The sequence below is a fragment of the Heterodontus francisci genome, chromosome 12 (assembly GCF_036365525.1).
Source record: "Heterodontus francisci isolate sHetFra1 chromosome 12, sHetFra1.hap1, whole genome shotgun sequence".
Lineage (NCBI taxonomy): Eukaryota > Metazoa > Chordata > Chondrichthyes > Heterodontiformes > Heterodontidae > Heterodontus > Heterodontus francisci.
The window spans coordinates 28,058,952-28,072,546 of NC_090382.1; the positions used below are offsets into that span (position 1 = coordinate 28,058,952).

Consider the following 13,595-nt stretch of genomic DNA (forward strand, 5'->3'; position numbering starts at 1 on the left):
TCATGAATAAATATGGAATTGAAAATAAGGTTGTGACATTATCAGCAGAAAGCACAAGCACAAACTTAGGTGGATTACACAGAAAACATGCATGCCAAAGTAAAGTCGAGCTTAAAAAGGGAAGTGATAGGCCTTGCACACCCTGCTCACAACTGTGCCCAAGCTGCAAGGGAAGCAATCCTGATAGACATTGAGAGCATCCTATTTAAGATCATATATTCACTGTTCACATGGAAAGATTGAAACGTTTTTCTGAGTACGTGGAACAAGAATATCAGAATATCCTGGGATGCAGTACTGTCAGATGGCTGTTGATGTTATCTGCTTCAGAAAAGATCCTTCAACTTTATGAGTTATTGAAGTCATTTTTCTTGTCAGAGGGAAAATGACCAGTTGGTCTTCACAAAATATTTGCAGATTTATGCGCCAAACTCTGGTTTGATTTTATCCATGCAAACATGAAACCTTTTCAACAATAAAATCATGTGAGGGAGATGATCGCTGTTTAATGGAGTCAGCCGATATCTTCAACAATCTCAGAAAGAAGGTGGTTACAAGATATGAAGAAACTTTTGTACCTGTCATAGAGTCATAGAGAGATACAGCACTGAAACAGACTCTTCGGCCCACCTGTCATAGTGAGGAAACTACTTCGAGACCTAGAAGCAGTGAGGGTCATGCCAAGTCAATGCTATCATAATGTGTTAAGATCTTTTCCCAATACAGTCATAAAATACATATGTGCATGGGCAAAGCATACAGATGAGTGAGAGAATTGAAGTGTCTGCTTTCAAAGAAGGTTCCTTTAAGATCAGAGCTTGAAGCAGTAGTCTAGTTACTATGGAAGAAATGCCTGATTGTGACAATTAACGAGGTTGTGCTGTTTGATGACATAACTCTGAAATGAGTTTATGACAAGTAAACTGTGTCAGTGGAACGACACTGAAACAACAATCACAGTATGAAGGATATATTTGACTTGGACGTGGTGCAGTGAAAGTTCACTGGATTGTTTCCAGGGATGAGGGGCTTGTCCAATGCAGGAAAGTTCTGCAGATTGAACCTATACTGTCAGCAGTTTAGAAGAATGAGAGGTGATCTCATTGAAACAGACATGATTCTGGTGCAGTTTGACATGGTAGACACTGAGAGGTTGTTTCCCCTGACTGGAGGATCCAGAACTAGAGAGCCCACTCTCAGGATAAGGGGTCAATCATTTAGGACTGTGACGAGATATTTCAGAGGGTTGTGAATCTTTAGAATTCTCTACTCCAGAGGACTGTGGGTGCTCAGTAGTTGAGTATATTCAAGATTGAGATAAGTAGGCTTTTGGTCTCTCAGGGAATCAAGGGATATGAGGATTGGGCAGGAAAGTGAAATTGGAGTCAAAGATCGATCGTATTGAATGACAGAGCAGGCTTGATGGGTCATATGGTCTACTCCTGCTCCTATTTCTTATGTTTTTATATATGTGGCAGCTGTTTTGATGTAATCAAACAGCTCTGGGAATCCTCAGTATCACACATGCATATATTTTTTTAAAAGACAGAACTGATCCAGTGCTTGCCTGGTCGTATGCTTCGGTCAAGAATGGTTTCTGTCATGAACTTCCTGTGAACAGCAGAAAAATCCAGACACAAGATTGAAACTGTGAAAGTCATTCTGTTGAAACAAACTTCATCTTTCCTTAGTCTGAGTTCTTCAACAAGCTAAGCATGGAAATTAAAATTCCATTACAGGTACACTCATCAGAGAAATACAGCTATTAATCCAATGAGCTTCTGTAGTCCTACCAGCATCATAAATACTGCAAGCACAATGTATCGTGTGTTTTTAGGGATGGGAGTTTTTTGTCTATTAGTAATATCAGTGTCCCAGACATTATTGGGAAACTGAAAATTAAGAGTGATTTTTTTGTATTACAATTTGTATAAAACCATTTTGTTTGCAGTTTTATAATGTGCCACTAGGTGGCAAAAGTCATTTTTGTTAATTCTCATTAAAATCATAACACTTGTGATATCCACATTATTGTTGACCGGAATCATTAATAAATCTGTGAGAAATAAATGACTTGGACAGTGATGTGAAGAAAGATGCATACAGACAGTGGCTACGAAAAACTGGAGTTCCCGAATAGTGTTATTGTAATCTTTTTAAAGTGTCTGAATGTGCTTCAAAAGTGTGACGTCACAGTCGTGGCAAATATATACACATTTGTTTTGCCGTTGTAGTATATATGTGCGACTGTTAAAATTTAGGCTGGTAAAACATTTTGCTTCACAACCTATATTTTCCATCCTGGTTGCTCTGCTGTGCTCCCACCCTGTGTGTTCCAGGATTCACTTCAGAAAACATTATCACCCAATAGTAGCGATAGGGAACAAATGATGGCCCTGCTGACAATATCCACAGCCCGAAGAAGGATCTAAAAAATGTCGTGTCAAAAGCAGTGGAACACTGATTCTTTAACTGACAGTTAACTCTTTGGATGAATTTATGCACAGAAGATTTAAGGAAAAATATCAGACACGATTTCCCCCCTTTTCATTCTTAGCTGAATCCATTTCCATTTCAGGCTTCAACTCATCTATGTAGGCCTGTGCTTCCCCGGCACCATATGTACTTTGGCTGGGGCCTGCTTGCAGAAGCAAAAGAAAAAAAGGCTTGCATTTATATAGCACCTTTCATGACCTCAGGATAACCAAAAGCGCTTTATGGCCAATCAAGTACTTTTGAAGTGTAGTCACTGCTGTAATATAGATAACACAGAAGCAAATTTGCACACAGCAAGGACCTACAGACGGAAATGTGGTAATGATTGGATAATCTGCTTTAGTGATGCCAGTTGATGTTAAACATTGGCCAGGACACCAGGGAGAACTCCCCTGCTCTTTTTTGAATAGGGCCAGGGGATCTTTTACATCCACCTGAGATAGAAGACAGGGCCTTAGCTTAACATCTCATCCATGAAACAGCACATCTGACAGTTGTCACAGTCTTTTTTTTTCTCCTTGGAAATATTGTGTGTGCCTTTAAGACTGTAAAAAGATCAGTGCACCTTTAAGACAGAAGATTCCGGAGACTCAGTCTGCCAGTTGCATTCTAGTTGCCAAGCAACAGCAGCAGGAGAGAGGTCACGTGATTCAATGTTGCAGTTTGGACTTTTTAAACTAGCTGGCAGAGACTGGTTTTAAGCAGAGAGAGTTCTAAGGTGATTTGAACTGAAGGAACTGTATTATTCCTCTCTCAAAATTCTGCAAAGCTTCAAGCCATATTAATTCCATAAAAGAGATAAGAAAAGCTTTTCTTTCCCAACAAATTATTGGTATGTGCTGTGTACATCACTGAAGGGACAGTTTAATGCTGCAACAGCTGAACTGCTGAATTCCTACCTTTGAAGGACTTTTTGTTCCATCAGACCACTGTGAAGACTTCAAACGACCTTTGACTGTTTCTACATTGGAAGACTGCATTCATCAGGAACGTAACTTGCAAAGACTTAATTTTAATTTTATTCTCAACATCCAGCTAATTTAAAACCGCACCACTGTTAAATTTGAGCAGATGTATGTGAATGCAGGAGTTACATTTTTAAAGAAGTTATAAGGTCTGTAGACATAGGTTTATCTTAGTAGTGTTTAAGATTTTAGTTTTTTTTTAATAAATAGTTAATTTGTTGTTGTCTAAAGATACTTGGTTTGGTCTGCTTCATTCGGGGGATACTAGAGTGTTCAATTTGGCTGCCTTTCCAATTTGGAAAGCTTAAAGAAATATGCTGCAACCTGTGGAGTGACAGGACTGAATTAACAGTGCGTTGCTCCCATCACAGTCATAACACAGTGCAGTACTCCCTCAGATTGTCAGCCTAGATGATATGCTCAAGTTCCTAGAATGGGTCTTGAACTTACAACCTTCCAACTTAGAAGGGAGAGTGCAAACATTCAGCCACAGTTAATTAGACATAAACAAATACTCATTAATGGGGGTAATAACAGATGTAAGAAATGAGCAATTTCATATCATATGAATCATTCATTGCTTCCCTGAATGTTGGGCTAAGAGTGAAGGAACACTTGCAGGGGAACAAGAGGGTCTGAAAAGCCCTCAAGGTCCCCTCCATCGGGAGGGCTCAGGCAAGGTAATTTGGTTGGAAATGTGAAGACTGCCTCTAAACATGGCACTTGTACAAAGTGTAAATGCTTCCTGTTACCTTGTCTAATTTGGTGAGATCATTGAACTTCTAGCACTGAGTAGGCAGGCAAAGCTTGCTGGAGGTGGAACCAACTGCCAAAACCACTTTCTTTGGTGTGGTGGGGGGAGGGGGGTGTTGCTGGTGGTGGAGGGGAGTAAAGAGGAGCAGAGCAGTTTAATTAAAAGTATTATTGAATGAAGAATATAAACTGTGGGGGTTTCAATTCGCAGTTGTTGTCTCCTATCTCCAACTAAAACTAAGGGCTGGATTTTCAAATGTCCATGGGAGCGAGGTTGGGTATGGGTGCATTTGAAAATAGCACTCCCGGATGGAGTGTCAGCCGATGGAACACACTGCAATTTTCAAATCAAGGGCAGAGGGTCATGGGGGAGGTGGTTGGGAGCTGGCAATCCGCTCGCCTCTAATTAAAAGCCCGTTATGCTTGTTGAAGAGCTTGTTAACGGGCTGGAGAGGGCCAGTAGGAAATTTTCAAAGTGACAAACGGGAAGAGTAAATGCTCTGTGGCATGTTTAGTTTAGTTTAGAGATACAGCACTGAAACAGGCCCTTCAGCCCACCGAGTCTGTGCCGACCATCAACCACCCATTTATACTAATCCTGCACTAATCCCATATTCCTACCACATCCCCACCGGTCCCTATATTTCCCTACCACCTACCTATACTAGGGGCAATTGCTAATTGCCAATTTACCTATAAACCTGCAAGTCTTTGGCATGTGGGAGGAAACCGGAGCACCCGGAGGAAACCCACGCAGACACAGGGAGAACTTGCAAACTCCACACAGGCAGTACCCAGAATTGAACCCGGGTCGCTGGAGCTGTGAGGCTGCGGTGCTAACCACTGCGCCACTGTGCCACATGTTAGTGCACACATGTTGGGAGCACTTCAGGGAGACATAATGTGCTGTTACTGCTGAATTAAAATGGTAAAAAAAAGGGTTATTCAAACTGAGGTGTTAAAGCGGTGGTGCAAAGTTGCCATCACTTGAGCTGAGGAGGTCAGGTACCTTGTGATCAATTGTTTGGCCACTTGTATGCACCATGAGGCTGCTGGCCCTCTGCTCTCCTGCCTGCTCCAATGTGCAAGGAAATGGCAAGCACAGTCGTGGCTGCCGTATGCCTTTGAGCATTACACTCCAGAGTCAGTTCCGACTTCCAGGCAGCACCTGGCACCACTAATTGAGTGCCAGCCTTGCCTCTGGTCCAATTAAAGGCTTGGCATATTAAAATAGCATCGCGTCAGCAATGCAAATGCGGCATAGGGTCGGGAGCCACTAATGATTTGGCTGTCGGGTTCCTGACCCTGGATTGAAAGTCCAGCCCTAGATTTCAGAAATTGAGACAGAGTTGTAGATATTCGAACACATCAGGAAGGGAGAGAGGTTTTTGGAGCAAGGGTTCCTAAGGATTTTTTTTTTATTTGTTCATGGGACGTGGGCATCACTGGCTAGGCCAGCATTTATTGCCCATCCCTAATTGCCCTTGAAGGCTAGTCATTCCACTGAGAGCTAAGGAGCTGGCAGTGAAGAGGAAGGGGTAGTGGTTGTCCACAGGCCAGGGAAGATAAGCATGAACATGCTCAAGCTGAAACACCCAGAGAAAATTGCACCTCCAACAAGTTTGAAGCAGCCATTTCCTTTGGGCAAGACGAGGACTCTGACAGAACCATCAACAAACAGGAGATTGCTGAAGGGAGTGAGATAAACAATCCAGCAAGGACTGCAATTGTTGTAGGGGACTCAACAGTTAGAGGGATGGACACTGACTTTTGCAGTCCAGGCCCATTTTCCCAGATATATTGTTGCCTCCCAGGTGTTAAGGTAAGGGGTTCCTTCCTCAGGGCAGTGCAAAGCAGGAGGTGTTACTAGATATTGTTAAGAGTAGCGGAATAGATCAGGTAGGTGAATTAAATGTGGATAAATACTTTGGGAGCAGTGTGCATAATATGACAGGGTGTAAAGGCCAAATCGAAAGGGAAAAGGTTATTACAGAGACTGTTATGATCAGGTGAGAAAGAGGTCTAAAGTTCCATTTCAGCCTTCACCTGGTCTTGCCATAACAGGGTTTAATTTTTAACGCACTATGTTTTTACCTCCCCCTTGGTGAATCCTTGTTCACCGCTTTCCAATTATAAGGCAAAGAAATCAGCACAAACAGGTTTTCTTAGATTTAAAGAAGAAAAGTTGAAATTTATTAAACATAAACTTAAACTCTAATTCAATTAATGCCTACAGATACACGATGCGCCCCACGCTAGCATGCATATGCAATACACACATGCAAATAGAGACAGAAAAGAGCAGAAGAAAAATAATGTGGAAAAGTTTGAGGCAATATCTGAAGAGTTGGTGTTATGGTTCTTCAAGCTCACTGTAGAGTCCTTGATTGTAGGTAGATCTTGCTTTTCATTGGGGCCCAGTATTCTTCTTAAACCTTGTTCACTATAGGAGACTTCTCTCTCTTGGGGTTCATGTGTCCTCAGTGGATTCAGAGGCTTGTGAAAAAGAGATGGGGGCAGACAGCAGAGAGATCTTCTCAGTCAAGGAGCAAACAGTCTTTCTCCATTCAAACTGTTTGCACAATTCAGAAAAACCCAGGTTGCCAAGCAAGTGAGTCATGTGACTAACTGGTCTGACCACATCTTGGCTCTGTGGATTGTATCATCTTAACAAGGTTTGGAATGCTCCTCTTACACACAATAACTGGTGATCAAGGTCCATTGTTGGTTGAATGTGTCAGGGAATGGTCCTTTGTCCTTCCAATTACGGTCTGTTAATATGCAAATGTCTTTTCCAGCCACAGCTATCTGTTTAACAAGTCCTTTCTTCACTTCAGTAACAGTTTAAAATCAATGTTCATGACAAAATTAATGTGCCTCATTCTTGGCAGGAGGGGGCCGAGCATGACAGAGACCAAGTCAGCAGATTGGAGGCAGGTGATTTTAGAAAGATGGTGAGGGAGCTAACTGAGGCAAGGTGGAAAGAGAAATTAGTGCACAAGACTGCAGATATTTTTAAAAAAGAAGATTGCAAAGCTGTAGAGTAAATAGATCCAATTAAAATGGAGACTATTTCAAGGTTCAGGATGGCATGGATAATTAAAGAGGTTAGAAATGAACTAAAATTGAATAAAAGGTCATATTGGTGTGTTCAAATTGATTAAAATAAGAAAAATAAGTAAAGAGGTTAAAAAAGGGATAAGGAAAATAAGGGAATATGAAGGGAATCTGTAACCCACTGACCACCCATTTCTTGCTTGAAAAACAGGCAACCAGCAGTTGAAAGGCAGGAGGTCCCCACCTGCTCCCAATGGCCCGTCTGATTTAGCTTTCAGGTGGACCTTTAAATGGGTGTCTGCCACTCCGGCCCAAAACATGTGGGAGGGCTGTTTAAATACACAAGTTGGGGTCCTACTTTGACTGCAGCTTTCAAAGAATAAAGTACAGAACATCATGATGCATGCAAGCCAACAATCCTCCCAACATTGCCATCCAGTAAAGAGATCGCTGGTGACCTCTCCAAAAAAAGGATACGTCTTGTGCTTTTTTAAAAAAATTACTTTTTGTAAGGCCAGGAGGTTAGCTGGAGTGTTCCTCTGGGCCCCACAAAAAATATCCCGGCCCATTATCGAACACTCCCTCCTCACCCCACCCCACCCACCCCACTCCCTGTCGACAACTCTAACTACACCGACAGGCTTTAACTGGCATGCTACAGCTGCCTTCAGACATACACAGCTCGTGGATGAAATATTAAAGAGGCCTTCCTCCTCACACCAACTCCCACTCACCCATCACCCCTGTACTTGCTGACCTACATTGGCTCCCATCCCATGCAACGCCTCGAGTTTAAAATTCTCATCCTAGTTTTCAAAGCCCCCCCATTAGCTCACCCCTCCCTATCTCTGTAACCTCTTCTGGCCCGACAAACTACCAAGAAATCTCTGCTCCTCTAAATCTGGCCTCTTGCGCCTGCCTAAGTTTAATCACTTCACCATTGGTGGCCGTGCCATCAGCTGCTGAAGCCCTAAGCCTCTGGAATACCCTCCCTAAACCTCTCTGCCTCTTTACCTTTCCTTCCTCCTTTACCTTTCCTTGCTTCTTAAAACCAGCTCTTTGATCAAGCTTTTGTTAACTTGTCCTAATATCTTCATATGTGGCTCAGAGTCAATTTTTTTCTGGGCTGTTTTACTGTGATAAAGGTGCTATATAAATGCAAATATTTGCTGTTGTACATAAATGCAAGTTTTTTAAAGGTTAATTGACATAACAACAAAACAACTCGTATTTTATAGCACCTTCAATGCAGTAAAACATCAGAAGGTGTGGCACTGAACAACATGAGAAGAAATTAGGACATAGAGGTTTGTTTTAAGGAGCCTCTTAAAGGAGGAAAGAGAAGTGCAGAAGCGGAGAAGTTTAGCAAGGGAATTCCAGAACTTAGGACCGAGGCAAGCTGAAGGCATGACTGACAACAGTGGAGCGATTAAAATCAAGGATGATCAAGAGGCCAGAATTGGAAGAGTGCAGAGATGTCCAAGAGTTGTAGGGCTGGAAAAGATAGAGAGGGGTGAGACGATGGAGGGATTTAAAAACGAGAATGAGGATTTTAAAACATGAAGCAGACTCTGAGGGCAAACTTACAACTGAGCATCCAACAGAGCGGGAATGATAATTGGTTGAAAGCAGTCTTTTCCCTTCTGAAAATTAGTTATTAGATTTAGTTTCGAAAGCTCCACGGACGTGACTCACTTCTGTTTGGTTGGGAGCATTTCATGTCCTCGAAGACAGGGAGGTGCCTGGGTGTATATATTCGAGAGAATTGCCTCTGCACTGATCTCATGGAACTCAGCACACCACAAGCTGCAGTCGACTGTGGGTCCAGCTTCCCACACTGGGTTTATTCTGTCTTCTTTGGTAAGTCATTTAATTCATTTAAACACAAGTTTAATGTTTAAAAAAAAAAATTAGAACTAAATACAGCTTTTATTTTATTCTCACTGTACCACGAGGAGTTTCTCAACATCTCTGCTGAAGAAAGAACTTGCATTTGTGCAGTGACTTTCAGAACCCTACAATGTCCCAAAGCACCTTATAGCCAATTATGTACTTTTTGATCTGTAGTCACTGTAATGGAGGAAATGGAACAGGAAATGTGAACACAGCCACAAACAGCAATGAGATAATTACCAGATAGTCTGCTTTCGCAATGTTAATTGAGAGATAACTATTGACCAGGAGACCGTGCTGTCTCTTTGGGGTCATCCAGGCATGCACAAGACCACGAAGGAGAGGCAGGCAGCCAGAGCGACCCCTCTCTCCCCTCACCGCCACCCCACCATCGGCCCCATTCATCCTGGATCGGTGCCAGTTCAAACATGAGACAGGCAGACTTTAGGACGTATTGAACACCAGCTTAGAATTGATCACATGGTACTGATTGCTGGAAGTACTGCTGAAATATGTGTCTTGATGATTAATTAGTTTATTTAACCTATCAATGCATATAGTTAATGATCCAGATGTGGGATACAGGAACCTCTCAACGTTTCCTGTTAATTAGACTTTTCCCCTCACCCTTCAGCTCGAAAAATGTTTCCACCACAATTTGCTGGAAATGCAAGTTAACAACGGCACAGTGAGGCATTTGAGAACTTAATGAATGATGGGACCAACAGTCCAGCTCCTTAACCGATGAGATTTAAAGATTGAAAAATAAACAGAGGAATGACAGCAGAGGAAATAGCGTTAATTAGAGTCAAGTCAAGTACAGAAAGAGAAATAATAGAGATGGAAAGAAAAATTAGATTAAGAGAAAGAGCAAAATGAGACAGCAAGATAAAGTAAGAAAAAATAAAACTTTTAAATTTTGAAAATCTCTGAGAACAACTTACTACCTACAGGAATGAGACTCCACAGTTTCAGTTGTTCCCTTTCTCAGCTGGAGCAGTTGAGTAATATTACAGAAATGTAAATCATGTCATTATAAAGGTACTTACACTGTCAAGTTCTAGCCCTAACTATCTATGGCGAGTTTAATTGGCAATCAATGCACAAATGCAGCAATTTCTTGAAACTCATGGAGAGGTTGAGGGCGAGCTGCTGTTTTCACGAGGCTAACAGCAAAGCGGTGCAAATAGCCAGTAACTTGTGGTGATTCACAAACCATGGCTTAGCTCTTCCTCACCACAAGTTGCTGCATGGTTTACCCACTAATAAAGGCATGCATATTTAGACTCACTGTTATTTTGCCGGCAAATTCTGGCCCATTATTAAGTAACCAGTGTAATTATTGAAACTACTGGTCAAATTATAGAACAGGGCTCCTTCAGACGGAATACATTTACTTTGCTTTTTGTCTGGTCATACTGATGCTTGGCTGATGTTTAACTAATAAGTACTTTGCTGCGGTTAAAAACCAAATGTAGATAATTACAAATCTTTGAACTAAATAGGATGAGCTTAGACAAGTAGATCATGTGCTGTTTGAGTGAAGGCGTTTCTCCCACTGTACTGCTATATGAGGTACCAACCAAGAAACCAGGGTCCTCATTCAGGAAAACTAGATGCGTGCAAAGGAAAAGGTCTTTTTAAAGGATTAGTGAGCGGAGGATGAAGGGCAGGCTAAGTCATTAGGTGACTGGAAGAGTGTTAATTCAGGGGAGTGGTGGGGTTGTAACTCAGGTTGGACATATTGCTGGAGGCCCGGTTGGGTCACATGACATTTGATCACATAGTTAATTTCATGGCATCTGATCACATGAAACTTGCCTATAGTTTTCAAAGGTTGTTTGCAATTACCTCATAAAACTTGGGCCCCCTAAGATCAAGTACCTTTGCTCACGGTTCTGTTGTAACAGCTGTCGTGCGAAAAGTTTTGGAAATCGGGAGGTTGCTCGCGAGCAGGTGAATTAAGTACTCGGGACAAATGGAAACTGCAAATTCCACTTTTCTCCCAGGTTGCTGGCAGTAGCGCCCGGGAGATACAGCTTCCATTCCGGCAGACTCCTGGACAATTCAGAAGAGTTGGCAACCCAACTGAAGGGTCAAATAACCTGTCAACATTCACTCTCCAGCCTCAAAAAAGCTTAGTCATTAGGTCAATATAGTGGGAAAACATTTGGCGTCTTTGGCTCAATATGTTGAAGAAGGGATAAAAAATCTCCAAAGGATGGTAATGCGGGGGAATGATGGGGGCATGGTGATTGGAGAATGGTGATGGGGGCATGGTGATTGGAGAATGGTGATGGGGGCATGGTGATGGGGAGTGGTGACTGATGTTGAATTGCTAATACTTCTGTTAAATTCTTCAACAGGACCTGCAAATCAATTCTATGCAAATGGAGTATTGTGGATTGAGGAGCCGACTACAGATTGCATGTGTTTTTGGTGCCATCATCAGCCTCCCTTTCCCAGTTACTTATGGAGCTAAGATATTGGTTGTACCTGTTGATGGAAGCCATTGGATCAACATGAAAATTCTAATTGAAGAACTGCGACATCATGGTCACAACATTACTGTGCTTTATTCCTCAATGGCTTGGTACATTAAAGAAAGTCCAGATCTTTATCAATCAATTGCTGTCCAATTACATGGTGGAACTACCAACTTTGATGATTCAAGCGGTATACAACGTTTTCTTCAAAAGGTGCTGACAGCCTTAAGGCATGGCCTGACGCCATGGGCATTTATTCAGGTCCAGCATCAGATGATATCTTTCCTGCGTGAATGGCACCTTTGGGCTGGAGAGTTCATTACTAGAATTTTTGAAGATGAGGAACTGTTAAAACAGCTTGCAGAAGCAAACTTTGACTTAGTACTTGCGGACCCAGCTCTTGGTATTGGTTCAATCCTTGCTTATTATTTGAAAACTCCTTTGGTGTACAATGTTCGCTGGACCACCAGGGGAGAAGCTCATTTCCTCGTTGCCCCATCGCCGCTTTCCTACATCCCTCTACTTGGGTCATGTTTGACGGACAAAATGAGTTTTCTCCAACGACTTCGAAATGTTTTACAACATCTTCTTGAACTATTCATTTCTGAATTTTTTATTCACCCCATATACAATGAAGCCTGCCGGCGATATCTGGGTGCGGACACAGACATCAAAACTGTTCTCCTCCAAGCAGATGTATGGCTGATGAGAGTAGATTTTGTGTTTGAATTCCCAAGGCCCACAATGCCAAATATTGTGTACATTGGAGGCTTCCAGTGTAAATCACCAAAACCTTTACCTGTGGGGCTTGAGGAGTTTGTTCAGACCTCAGGGAAGCACGGGATTATCGTCATGTCTCTAGGGAGCCTTGTCAACTCTTTGCCACTGGACATTACAATGAAAATAGCAGAGGCCTTTGCACAGGTACCTCAGAAAGTAATTTGGAGACACAATGGAGAGATCCCTCCCAATATAGGGAATAACACACTACTAGCAAAATGGATCCCTCAGAATGACTTGCTGGGACATCCTAAGACACGAGTCTTCGTTGCCCATGGTGGGACAAATGGAATTTATGAAGCCATCTATCATGGGGTGCCAATTGTTGGCCTCCCTTTGTTTTATGACCAGTTTGATAACTTACTTAGACTTCAAGTCCGTGGAGCGGCCAAAATGGTTGATGCTGCGACCATGCAGTCAACAGATCTACTGCAGGCACTTAACGAAGTCATAAGCAACAGATCTTATCGAGACAGCATGCAGAATCTATCTGCTCTCCACAGGGATCAACTGGAGCCTCCAATGGACAGAGCTGTTTTCTGGATTGAGTATGTCGCACGGCACAGAGGCGCGGCCCATTTACGCTCTGAATTTTACCGCCTCCCCTGGTACGCTTACTATTGTGTAGATGTGGTTGCCTTGCTCTTGTCCATGTTTCTAGTGGCTGCGAAGCTGATGGTTCTAATCTTGAAGAAGCTTTGTAACATCATAGGGAATAAGAAACAAAAAACTCAGTAGAATTCATCTATTTGATATAAGTATTACTTTGAATTTCACATACAAAGTTTGATCCCAATATTAAACAGACCATCTTTCCAGATTTCATTACATGTACCAATAGGTATTACTTGGTAACGTATCACAAGAGTATCAAAAGTAGCCCTTTGTGTGTAGGTACTGAGGAGGAAATTAAAAGAACATAAGAAATAGGAGCAGGAGTAGGCTATTTGGCCCCTTAAGCCTGCTCCGGCATTCAATAAGATTATGGCCGATCTGATTATGGCCTCAACTCCACTTTCCTGCCTGCCGCCCATAATCCTCGACTCCCTTGTAGATCAAAAATCTGTCTAACTCAGCCTTCAACATATTCAATGACCCAGCCTCTACTGCTCTCTGGGGAAGTGAATTCCAAAGATCAATGAACCACTGAGAAAAGAAATTCCTC

General features: G+C 42.3%; 1 pseudogene; it reads left to right on the top strand.

The window, feature by feature from the left end:
• Window positions 1–9,082: 9,082 nt before the first annotated feature.
• On the top strand, window positions 9,083–13,168 carry LOC137375793 (UDP-glucuronosyltransferase 2C1 pseudogene; annotated as a pseudogene).
• Window positions 13,169–13,595: the final 427 nt, after the last annotated feature.